The sequence below is a fragment of the Hyperolius riggenbachi genome, chromosome 2, assembly GCF_040937935.1.
Source record: "Hyperolius riggenbachi isolate aHypRig1 chromosome 2, aHypRig1.pri, whole genome shotgun sequence".
Classification (NCBI taxonomy): Eukaryota; Metazoa; Chordata; class Amphibia; order Anura; family Hyperoliidae; genus Hyperolius; species Hyperolius riggenbachi.
Window position 1 is genome coordinate 524757369 of NC_090647.1, and position 11293 is coordinate 524768661.

General features: G+C 43.2%; 1 protein-coding gene across 1 annotated transcript in view; it reads left to right on the plus strand.

Annotated features, from left to right (window-relative positions):
- The window catches only part of LOC137545265 (ubiquitin carboxyl-terminal hydrolase 16-like), a 129220-nt gene that overhangs the window by 51456 nt on the left and 66471 nt on the right, over positions 1-11293 (plus strand). The window lies entirely within an intron of this gene.

Genomic DNA, 11293 nt, shown 5'->3' on the forward strand with positions numbered 1-11293 from the left:
TCTGCCACACATAGCGTTTTGCATTTTGGCCAAAAAGTTCGATTTTGTTCTCATCCGACCAGAGCACAATTTTTCCACATGCTTGCTGTGTCCCCCACATGGCTTGTGGCAAACTGCAAACTGGACTTCTTATGCTTTTCTGTTAACAATGGCTTTCTTCTTGTCACTCTTCCATAGGAGCCAACTTTGTGCAGTGCACGACTAATAGTTGTCCTATGGACAGATTCCCCCACCTGAGCTGTAGATCTCTGCCATGGGCCTCCTTGTTTGGCCTGTGAGTTTGGGCACACGGCCTTATCTTGGTAGGTTTACAGTTGTGCCATACTCCTTCCATTTCTAAATGATCGCTTGAACAGTGCTCCTTGGGATGATCAAGGCTTTGGAAATCATTTTGTAGCCTAAGCCTACTTTACATTTTTCAATAACTTTATCCCTGACCTGTGTGATGTGACTTCATGGTGTTGTTGCTCCCAATATTCTCTTAGACAACCTCTGAGGCTGTCACAGAGCAGCTGTATTTGTACTGACATTAGATTACACACAGGTGCACTCTATTTAGTCATCAGGCAATGTCTATGGGCAACTGACTGCACTCAGACCAAAGGGGGCTGAATAATTACGCACACTCCATTTTGCAGTTATTTATTTGTAAAAAAAATTTGGAATAATGTATGATTTTCATTCCACTTCTCACGTGTACACCACTTTGTATTGGTCTTTCACGTGGAATTCCAATAAAATTAATTCATGTTTGTGGCAGTAATGTGACAAAATGTGGGAAACTTCAAGGGGGCCGAATACTTTTGCAAGCCACTGTATATATATATATATAATTTTTTTTTTAAACAATACTTTTTCTATGTAAAATGTATATGCCATGACAACATTGTTCTGGCCTCTGCTACAGTGGCTGCAAAAAATACAATTTATTTGAAAATAAATAACCTTTTTGTATGTGTAAAACTGTACTATCATGTGCAGAGCCAAGTCACTGCATTTCTTGTCACTCAGTGTCACTGCGGCTGTTATTTATATATATATATATATATATATATATATATATATATATATATATATATATTATAACATTTTTTGCAAAAAAACAATATTTTTTTATGAAAAATGTGTATGTCATGACATTGATGTGGCTGCAATAAAACTTTTTTTTCAAAATTCAAAAACTTTTTGTAGGTGTGAACCTGTACCATCATGTGCAGAGCCAAATCACCACATCTCTTGTCTGTCAGTGTCAACGCGGATGCAACATACGTTTTTTTTTTCAAAACAATAGTTTTTTTTATGTAAAATGTATATGCCATGACAACATTGTTCTGGCCTCTGCTACAGTGGCTGCAATAAATAGATTTTTTTTTTTAATAAATAACCTTTTGGTATGTGTAAAACTGTACCATCATGTGCAGAGCCAAGTCACCGCATTTCTTATCTTTTTTTATTTTTCTAAAAATGATTTTTTTATGTAAGGCCAGAAACCCACTAGGAGCGAATTTCTGAGCACTTTGCGATTTGAAAATTCTTGCTAGTGTAATGCTATGCGTGTGATCCCACTTGAGCAATGTGATTTTTATAAAAATCCCCCATAGCATTGTATTAGCAAGAGCTTTTTCAAATTACCAGCGATTAGAAATCTCTCCTAGTGGGTTTCTGGCCTCACATGTATATACCATGACAACATTGTTCTGGCCTCTACTACAGTGGCTGCTAAAATGTTTTGGGGGGGAGATAAATAACCTTTTTGTATGCGTAAACCTGTACCATGTGCAGAACCAAGTCACTCACCGCATCTCTGGTCTGTCAGCATCCACGCAAATGCAACATATATATTTTTTTTCATAAAACGATACTTTTTGTTATGTAAAATGTATATACCATGACAACATTGTTCTGGCCTCTGCTACAGTGGCTGCAAAATACAATTGTTTTGGGGAAAAAAAACCTTTTTGAATGTGTAAACCTGTACCATGTGCAGAGCCAAGTCAATGCATCTCTCGTCACTCAGTGTCACAGCGGCTAACATTTATATCTTTTTTCAAAAAACAATACTTTTTTTATTTAAAATGTATATGCCATGACAACATCATTCTGGCCTCTGCTGCAGACGTTCATACATGGCCACAACGTGCCTTGCAGAGATTCAGCAGCAAAACAACATGTTAGTGAGGTGCTTAAAGGGACTCCGAGGAGTGTCCAAATTTGAAAGAATATACTTACCTGGGGCTTCTTCCAGCTCACCGTAGGCGGCGAGGTCCTGTGGCTTCCTCCCGGCTCGTCTCCTTCAGCCTCCGCCGGCCCCCCGTTATAGATGTCACCCGTCCGGCTCTTCCTGGTTAATGATGCAATGCGTCATCTCGCTGGCCGCTTTGCATCATCACACCGGCCGGCGTGATGACGCATTGCGTCATTAACCAGCAAGAGCCGGCCTACACCAGGCCCGGGTGATGCCGATAATGAGGGGCCGGCGGAGGCTGAATGAGACGAGCCAGGAGGACGCAGCAGGACCTCGCGCTTACGGTGAGCTGGAAGAAGCCCCAAGTAAGTGTATTTCTTTAAATTCGGGCACACTCCTCGGAATCCCTTTAATTTGCGACATGCTGCAATTCCACGCTCAAGATGTTTGAACAAGAATGAGGCATCAATGAGTATCTGTATAAGCTGGGTGCTAGGAAAGGCTCTGGGGAGCTGGGGATTTTTTTGCCATGTCACTGGGCGCACTTCATAACCTAAAGCTCTTTGAGGTTGTTTTACGGTGCAGTAAACGCTGCATTTGGTCTGTCAGACTTGTACACACTCCAGACGGTTTAAAGCAGCACTTTATTCCACAAATGTGGGAATGTAATGTGATTTGTGCCCTTTAGAGTTTAAAACACGACTCTGCAACAATTATGTAATTTTTGGTGGGACTTTTGCCATGGATCCCCCTCCGGCATGCCATGGTCCAGGTGTTAGGCCCCTTGAAACAACTTGTCCATCCCTTTTGTAGCCAGAAATAGTCCCTATAGCTTTTAGAATTTGCCTTCCCATTGAAGTCTATGGCGGTTCGCCTAGTTCGTCAGTTCGTGAACGTTTACGGCCGGGGTGCTACTTTAAAGTTCGCCAAGGCCAGGAGATCTACCGACGTTTTAAATGCACCCGCACCCTCCCCCCCGGAAAACTAGTTAGATATAGGTCCCTTCAGTATAGGTTAGCTAGCTAGGTATATGTGCCCTTAGAATAGGTTAGCCAGCTAGGTATATGTGCCCTTAGAATAGGTTAGCCAGCTAGGTATATGTGCCCTTGGAATAGGTTAGCCAGGTATATGTGCCCTTAGAATAGGTTAGCAGGGTATATGTGCCCTTAGAATAGGTTAGCCAGGTATATGTGCCCTTGGAATAGGTTAGCCAGGTATATGTGCCCTTGGAATAGGTTAGCCAGGTATATGTGCCCTTGGAATAGGTTAGCCAGGTATATGTGCCCTTGGAATAGGTTATCCAGGTATATGTGCCCTTGGAATAGGTTATCCAGGTATATGTGCCCTTGGAATAGGTTAGGCAGGTATATTTGCCCTTGGAATAGGTTAGCCAGGTATATGTGCCCTTGGAATAGGTTAGCCAGGTATATGTGCCCTTGGAATAGGTTAGCCAGGTATATGTGCCCTTGGAATAGGTTAGCCAGGTATATGTGCCCTTGGAATAGGTTAGCCAGGTATATGTGCCCTTGGAATAGGTTAGCCAGGTATATGTGCCCTTGGAATAGGTTAGCCAGGTATATGTGCCCTTGGAATAGGTTAGCCAGGTATATGTGCCCTTGGAATAGGTTAGCCAGGTATATGTGCCCTTGGAATAGGTTAGCCAGGTATATGTGCCCTTGGAATAGGTTAGCCAGGTATATGTGCCCTTGGAATAGGTTAGCCAGGTATATGTGCCCATGGAATAGGTTAGCCAGGTATATGTGCCTATGGAATAGGTTAGCCAGGTATATGTGCCCTTGGAATAGGTTAGCCGGGTATGTGTGCCCTTAGTATAGGATAGCTGGGTATAGGAGCCCGCACGCAACTTACCTCCCTTCACCCCGTCAGCTGCAGTTGCCTGCAGGGCAGATAAGCCATTTCGGCGGCTGAGGGAAGCTCCGGCGGGCTGCGTGCGCTCAGGAGGAAGTTTTGCTTCCAGCGCCACGCCTCCAGCCATGACAGTGCATCATGGCAGAGCTGCCCCTGGCCTCTCTCCCCGCGAGATCAGCGGCCAGCAGCAGAATCTCACAGGATGCGGCCAATAGGCCGTGTTGTTCTAGAGCTGCTGGCCGCACAATTCAATGGGACACGGCCATGAGGCCGCGATCTACCAATCAGGTGGTCGCCGACCTATTGGGCAGCCCTGGTTTACGGCAAGTTTGATGTAATGTCTGCAACATTACTACTGGCTGGTTTTGCCTGACTTACAATCCACAGTCAAATAATACACTCCTTGCTTCCAATTGTGATGATTTTGACATCTGGGAGCTTGCAATATAAATAAGAGACATACAAATAGATCTCCTTTTGAATCCATGGGATACCAGCCTACCGTGTATTTGTGCCTTTAAGCCGGGAATAATATGCTACTCCTGAAGAAGTGAATTGGACAACTGTGTCATTCACGAAACGCGTCGAGACCAAGTATATCTCGGCCATTGTGTATTTATTGCTTTTGAAGTACATACGGACACTCTGATCCCAGTGTGACCTCATTTAAGTTTCATTGGGAGTGAAGACCTTTTAAAAGCTCCCCATACAGGGAAGAAATCAAAAAATTGTATGCTGAATTGCGGTTATTGCATGTAGCACCTATTACTGTGATGGCTATATCAGCTTTCGTCTGTTCTAACTATATGTGTCTTTTAAAAAAAAATGTTTTATGCATTTATAATAAAATATACATTTTAATTATTAGATAATCTGACTCAAAATGTGTCTTAGTATCTCTGAATACATTGAAAAGCTGGTTATCCCCAAACGCCCTATATGCCCATATCAAGACTAGCATCTTATGAGGGCTAAAAGGGATATACCACCTATATATTACTTTATTTAATAATATTATTAACTAGGACCTCTTGGTCCATTTGTACTTAGGGCGTTTGAATCATATCTCTCGTGCTCTTTTAATATACGTAGAAGGAAGCAGAAAGTCGGAACTACATTGTGTGGGATAATAAAGTTCATATTGTGTCCGAGGGACTACTTTGGCAGCTGCACTCACCCAATAATCCATTCTGCGTGCTCTGGAAATCACAACAGGCTTGTCAGTCAATAGAGCAGAAAATCTGGCACTGCAGTGTATCAATAACACTTATTCCACGTGGAACAATGTGCTTGCAATCAAACGTATGGGGTACTTGTGTCACAAATGCGGTCCTACCATTAGGTGAAATGGATGGGAGCAGGTGCAGGGTGTGAAACGGGCAGCCTAACAGCCGTTTTGCACTGCGGTGCTTCTTCCGAGGCTTTGCATTTTGTTGGTATTCCCTTCTTTGTGGTAATATCTGCATCACCTTGCATTGTTTTATTTTGTAAGAAAAGGGGTGTGATTTTGGGCCGTGGCCTGTGCTGATGGGCGGAGTTTAGGGCGCCAGATCGTCTGTGCCTATAGATTCCTGAGCTGCAACTCTGGCCCTGTACATACCACAAACTCTGTATTACATGTTAAAATAAAGTAGCTGAAAGTATATTAATTAACCATGGGGGAGCTGTTTAGCCCAGTCTTTAAGAACAGCAGAGCCTGCAAACAGCCTGAGAAGTTGGCCTTTACCACTGCGAGTACCGCCAGCAATTTGTGCTGGTTGGTTCGAGACTGCTGGTTAGTTGAGTGCCGAGTAACTGGGACTCTACTGTATCTTGATATCTGACAGTGGTGGTTTTGTTCTGTGGGTTGTTTATGCATGGTTAAAAATACAAATTGCTTGTAATGGATTGCGGAGATGCCGCCTCGCGGTCTGGCAGCGGGGCGGCTGTCTCCGCGTTCAGACCGGCGGTTTCCGCACAGCAGCATGCGTCTGGTTTGCCTGGGCCTTCTAGTGCACACAGATGGAGAGCTACGCACGCGCGCGCTAGAAGGCAAGCCCTTTATGCCAGTAGGAGAGCGATCAGCTGATCAGGTCGATCAGCTGATCCCAGCGCACTTACTGATTGGCTGAGTGGCGCAGGGCGGCGCGGAGGAGCGCTGCAGTATATATAGATCTTGCTGGTCAGTCTCTGGCTGTCTGCCATTGTGAATACTTACGTGTGAGCACTCAGACCTCAGTCAGATCCCACAGTGTGTTAGAACCAGGTGGACCTGGGAGTTTACACTTAGCCAGATTACTGCTGTGTTATACTTTAGACCAGTTCCGGGGTGTTGAGACCAAGGACCTCACACCCAAGCTTAGGATTACTGTGTCATTGATGAGTTATTCTCTAGACTAGTTCCTGGGTGTCGAGACCAAGGACCTCACACCTCAGACTAGGACTGTGCTTTATATCTGTTATGACTATTTGCTCTGTCGACCTCTCTCTTGCTTTCTGATTCGGTACCTCTGCATATCTGCCTACCTGTTGCCAAACCCTGCCTGTACCCAGTTACCGAATCAGCCTTCTTTCTCTGTACCTTATCTGCTCTGCTGACCAAGTGTCAGTTAGCTGTTAGGACTCCTGCTCCTCGGAGAGTCTGGCCTGCTAGCAGCCAGTGGCCTCTACTCCTCTGGAGTCCCCTGGCTGCAGTAGTCTATTATCTGATCACCAAGTATCACTGGTTGCCAGGTTCTCTCTATTCCCTCTCTCAAGGAGATAGTCCCTGCACAGCCGAGGGCCACCTGCCCCTCAGGTGGTTCCTGTCCAAGCTGCCTGTGTCTCCCGCCTCACAGGAGATAGCCTACAGTTACACCAAACACTTACACTTCATTAGGTGTCCAGAGGTTAGTCATACTTGTATTATTGGTGATTCTGCAGATCATCCATAATCAAGTAGACATCTGTATTATTGATGATTCTGCAGATCATCAATAATCAGATTCTCTCTGTGTGCTGACACCAATCGTTACATTGCTCTTCCATATTACACCAGGTACCATCAGCTGGCAGGTGTAGCAGGACCTGATTTTTTTTTTGTACAAAACCTGGACAAATCTGAACTAATTTGCCCTCAATTTCATCTTATCTCTGGCATTTTTATTCAGAATACGAATCAGAATAGATTTTATTCACCAAGTACAGGTTGTCGTACAAGGAATTATTTTTTTGCACACAGTTCATCAGACTTGTTACATGGGCAGAAAAAAAACACATACATGGGTACACATAACTCAAGGGGATAGTATATGTATATATTACAATTTACAGTTGGCATTGCACAGTGTGGAGTGTCACAGTGGAGGTTGATAATTTGGGGGGTGCAATTGAGTTTAGGTCCAGGACAGCTTGGGGTAAGGAGTTTCTGTGTCTGCAGGTGCTGGTGGAGAGGCGACACGATGGAGGTAGGTTGAGGATAGCGATTGCCAGGGTAGGAGGGATTGTTTTGCAATCCTGGCTGCCCTGGTTTGCAGTCTGGAGGAGTACAGGAGGTCTTGAGATGGGAGGAGAGACCCGATGATCTTCTCAGTGGATTTGATGACTCTTCGGAGCTTGTCCCTGGCTGATGCTCCCACGTGCCATACAATGATGAAGCAGAGTATCGACTCGATGATGGCGGAGTAGAAGTGAGTCAGAAGGGAATGAGAGATGCCAAACTTTTTTAGCTGGTGCAGGAAGAATAGCCATTGCTGAGCATTTTTTCTGTGTTTTTGAGATGTTTGTGTCTTTCGGTTGCTGGAGATGGGTGTACCCAGGAGGTGAGCGTTAGGGTCTCTAGCAACCTCAAAGCCCTCAATGAGGACTGGGGAAAGTTTAGGTGGGTTACTCCTGAAGTTCATGGTCAGTTCCACAGTTTTTGTTCAGATGAGGACAAGTTTGTATTGTCCTTAAACCAGTTGCAGATCCTCTCAATCTCCCGGCGGTAGGCTAGTTCGCCACTCTTGTCCAAGAGGCCTATGAAGGTGGTATCATCAATGAACTTTATAACCCTGATAGATACCTAAGTAAGATCTTTGACCAATGCACATTCTCATCTCTCCTAGCTGACTAAAGTTGGAATAGTTAATATTTTCATGGGAGCTTTCATTTTAATTTTTTTTTCCCCCACAAATTTGACCTTCCCTCATATCTAAGTAGGGATGGTCAATGAGATGCAAACAACCAACTGATGAAAATTTTTTTAATTTTATGCAGCCTGCCTGTGGACCAATCAAAGGCAGAGGGTATTGAATTGAACACTAAATGGTTATAACCGTCTCTGCGCTCCAGAGAGAGGTCAATGTTTATACTATAGAATTATATAATTTTAAGCACTGAGCCAGACCTGGTGATGTGTGTGTGCGCGCGCGCGCACGCACACACACACGTATTATATAAGTGATTTTATGTTTTATATTGATTGATGACAATAGGGATATGGAGTTGATAGTCTGGGCAGTTACTGAATAAAGTCATTACTCCTGAGATTCTTTAAGAATGATGGTGATTTGATGAATGCCTATATGCATATGAAATGATGTATGGAGTCTGTAACGGAGACTTACCCATATGCAATTTATTTTGTCTCCTGAGTTCTCTTCTAGGAGAAAATGTTCAATTTCTTTTTAAAATAACTTTTCTGTACTTTTCAATTGTAAGTAGAGGAAAATGTACTATCAAAATTAGTTTAAGTATTTGCTCGCTACCTGGTGGTTTACAAAGCATTTTATTGTCAAGGTGTAAAAATATCACCTGGGAGAAACCTCAAGAGATAAAGTTGTTTGTTTACACCTTCCTCCCAGGTCCTCCTATATTTGCCTGAGGAAGCAGATGGCATCCTGCAAAATGCGGCAGAGATATGGGCCCATATGCAATTCACTTTTTCTCCTGAGTTTTCTCTTAGGTGATATTTTTAAACTTATCAATAAAATGCCTTTCAAGCTTACAGAAAGAAAGAAAATACTCAAAATAATTTTGATAGTACCTTTTCACCAACTTTTTGGTACTTTTTTTTTTAGTTGAAAAGTCCTGGAAAGTTATTTTAAATCAAAGATGAAAAATTATCTCTTAGGAGAAAACTCAGGTGAGAAAGTGATTTGCATACGGCCCCCGGAGTTCTTACATGTTCAGTAAAAATGTACTTTTTTTTCAAACGGCCTGTTTGGGTCATCAACCTGGAGGCAAGTACACCTCTACTTTCTGTTTAACCAGTTTCTAATGTATTTTATCCTTGCTGGCACCTCTGATATATCAGTATTTGTAGCCCCTCCAGAGTTCTTCTAAGAGACACACAAAAGTGAAAAGGTTTAATATCTCCTGAAAACAGCAAGAGACGTGGGCCCATATGAAAGTCACTTTATCACCTCAGTTTTCACCTAGGTGATATTTTCTCAAGTTGTACATAAAATGCATTTTAAATTACCAGCAGGCAAAAAAACACTCAAAATGATTTTGATCGTTTTCCAACTGCTTTTTTTGTACTTTTCCAATTGCAAAATACTGAAAAGTTATTTTAGGTAGAAGATGAAAAAGTCTCTCCTAGGAGAAAAAGTGGATTGCATATGGGCTGTAATGTGCAAAAAATAGCTATGTGTGGAATTGTCTTTGTTTTTTTTACACTCTGCTTTTTCTGGAATGATAAGAGTTGCTGTTAAGCACTAAAAGTTGGCCATGACAACCAAAATCTACATTTCCTATTTTAATATTTGTTACTGTCCCGACTTCGGCTTTACCCCAGCAGCTCTAAGAAGGTCAGATAGCAGAAAATGACTAGCCCAACGACCAGGTGACTGGCAGCCAGTGCCACCCTTCTACTAGAATCCATTGCAGTGTTAGTGTCTAGTGTTCTGATTTATCCAGGACCATTGGTGCTAGATGTCTCTACCTCTGCCCCCACCATCTGCAAAACAGACACATCCATTTTCCATGAAATATTCTGTGGCCAACCCACCTGCGTTGCCGTGGGCCACCCCAATTAAGTCACAAGTTCCAAGCTGGGGTGGGCCATGGCAAGCAGATGGGAGTGACCACAGAGCTTCAGAAGACTAGAAAAACTGCCACATCGGTTCTGCCGAGGACCACTGAGGAGGGAGGCAGAGATTCTAGCTTTATTAAATTACGTGTAAGCGAGCGAGTTATTAAACCTACCACCTGCCTATCCTTTCAGCAGTAAGAGAGCCTTATATTTCAGGCTCTGTATTCTTCATTTTGTTGTTCTTTAAGAAAAATAAAGTCGCTTCTTCTGGAGACCTTTTTCTGTTTTTGAAGATGGTTCATCACACCTGAAGAGTGTTCAGTTGTAAAAATCAGTAGGGTATTGTACCGTGTTAGCCATCAGTAAAAGCAAGAAGTTTTGATTCAGGATGATACCATTTATTGGTTAACTTAAGAGAATAAGAGCAAGCAAGTTTTGTGCGAGTGCTCGTTCCCTGCAAATCTCACCTCTCGCTAGATGAGGCCTATTGGTGTGATGGAGCAACTAGGAAGCCACTCTGTGGCCTACGATTGGCATTGGGCAGTCGCAATGTGGTTCAGTTAGCCAATAAATGGTATCATCCTGATTCAAAACTTCTTGCTTTCAGTTCTTGTAAGTAAAGGAGAGTCTCAGACATTTCAAATGTACAAGTCAATTACCTAGACTGTTGGCTGAAGTAGGTGGATTATCAAAACTTATTCCCAAGAATTTACTTCACTCATTATAATGAAGATGTTGCTCCCTGGGAGCAATGGGATATCCTCTAGAACAAAAAAAGGAGTCCAGCTGAAGCCACCTACTCATGTGGACAATTTTCTCACCTCATGTCTAACCAGGGCCAGTGCTAGACTTTTTGCTGCCTGAGGCAAACTTGTGAGGATGTTCCTCCTCCTCAGCCAGGACAGCAGTGCCACCTCATATCTTCTGCTGTGCAAGTCAAATGAAACACTGCTGATCTCCAGCCTCTCCCCTCCTCACTCACTGTCAGACTCTCCACACAGCACAACAAGCTGCTTTTCCCCAATGATGACCTCTTCACCTCGCTCTCCTCTCGCTTCTCCTCCTACTCTGGCTGCATGCTATTACAAAAATGCTGCCACTGTAATCTCTGCGCCTGATGAAAATGTCACCTTGCTTCATGAGAGAACCGTCCCTGTGTCCAACTATTAAAGTGAGAGCTGCTCACAGACAGGTTTATTACGCTAGTATTGTCACCGATATACATTGTATATACATTTATCCTGAAAATGTTACTAATATAAACC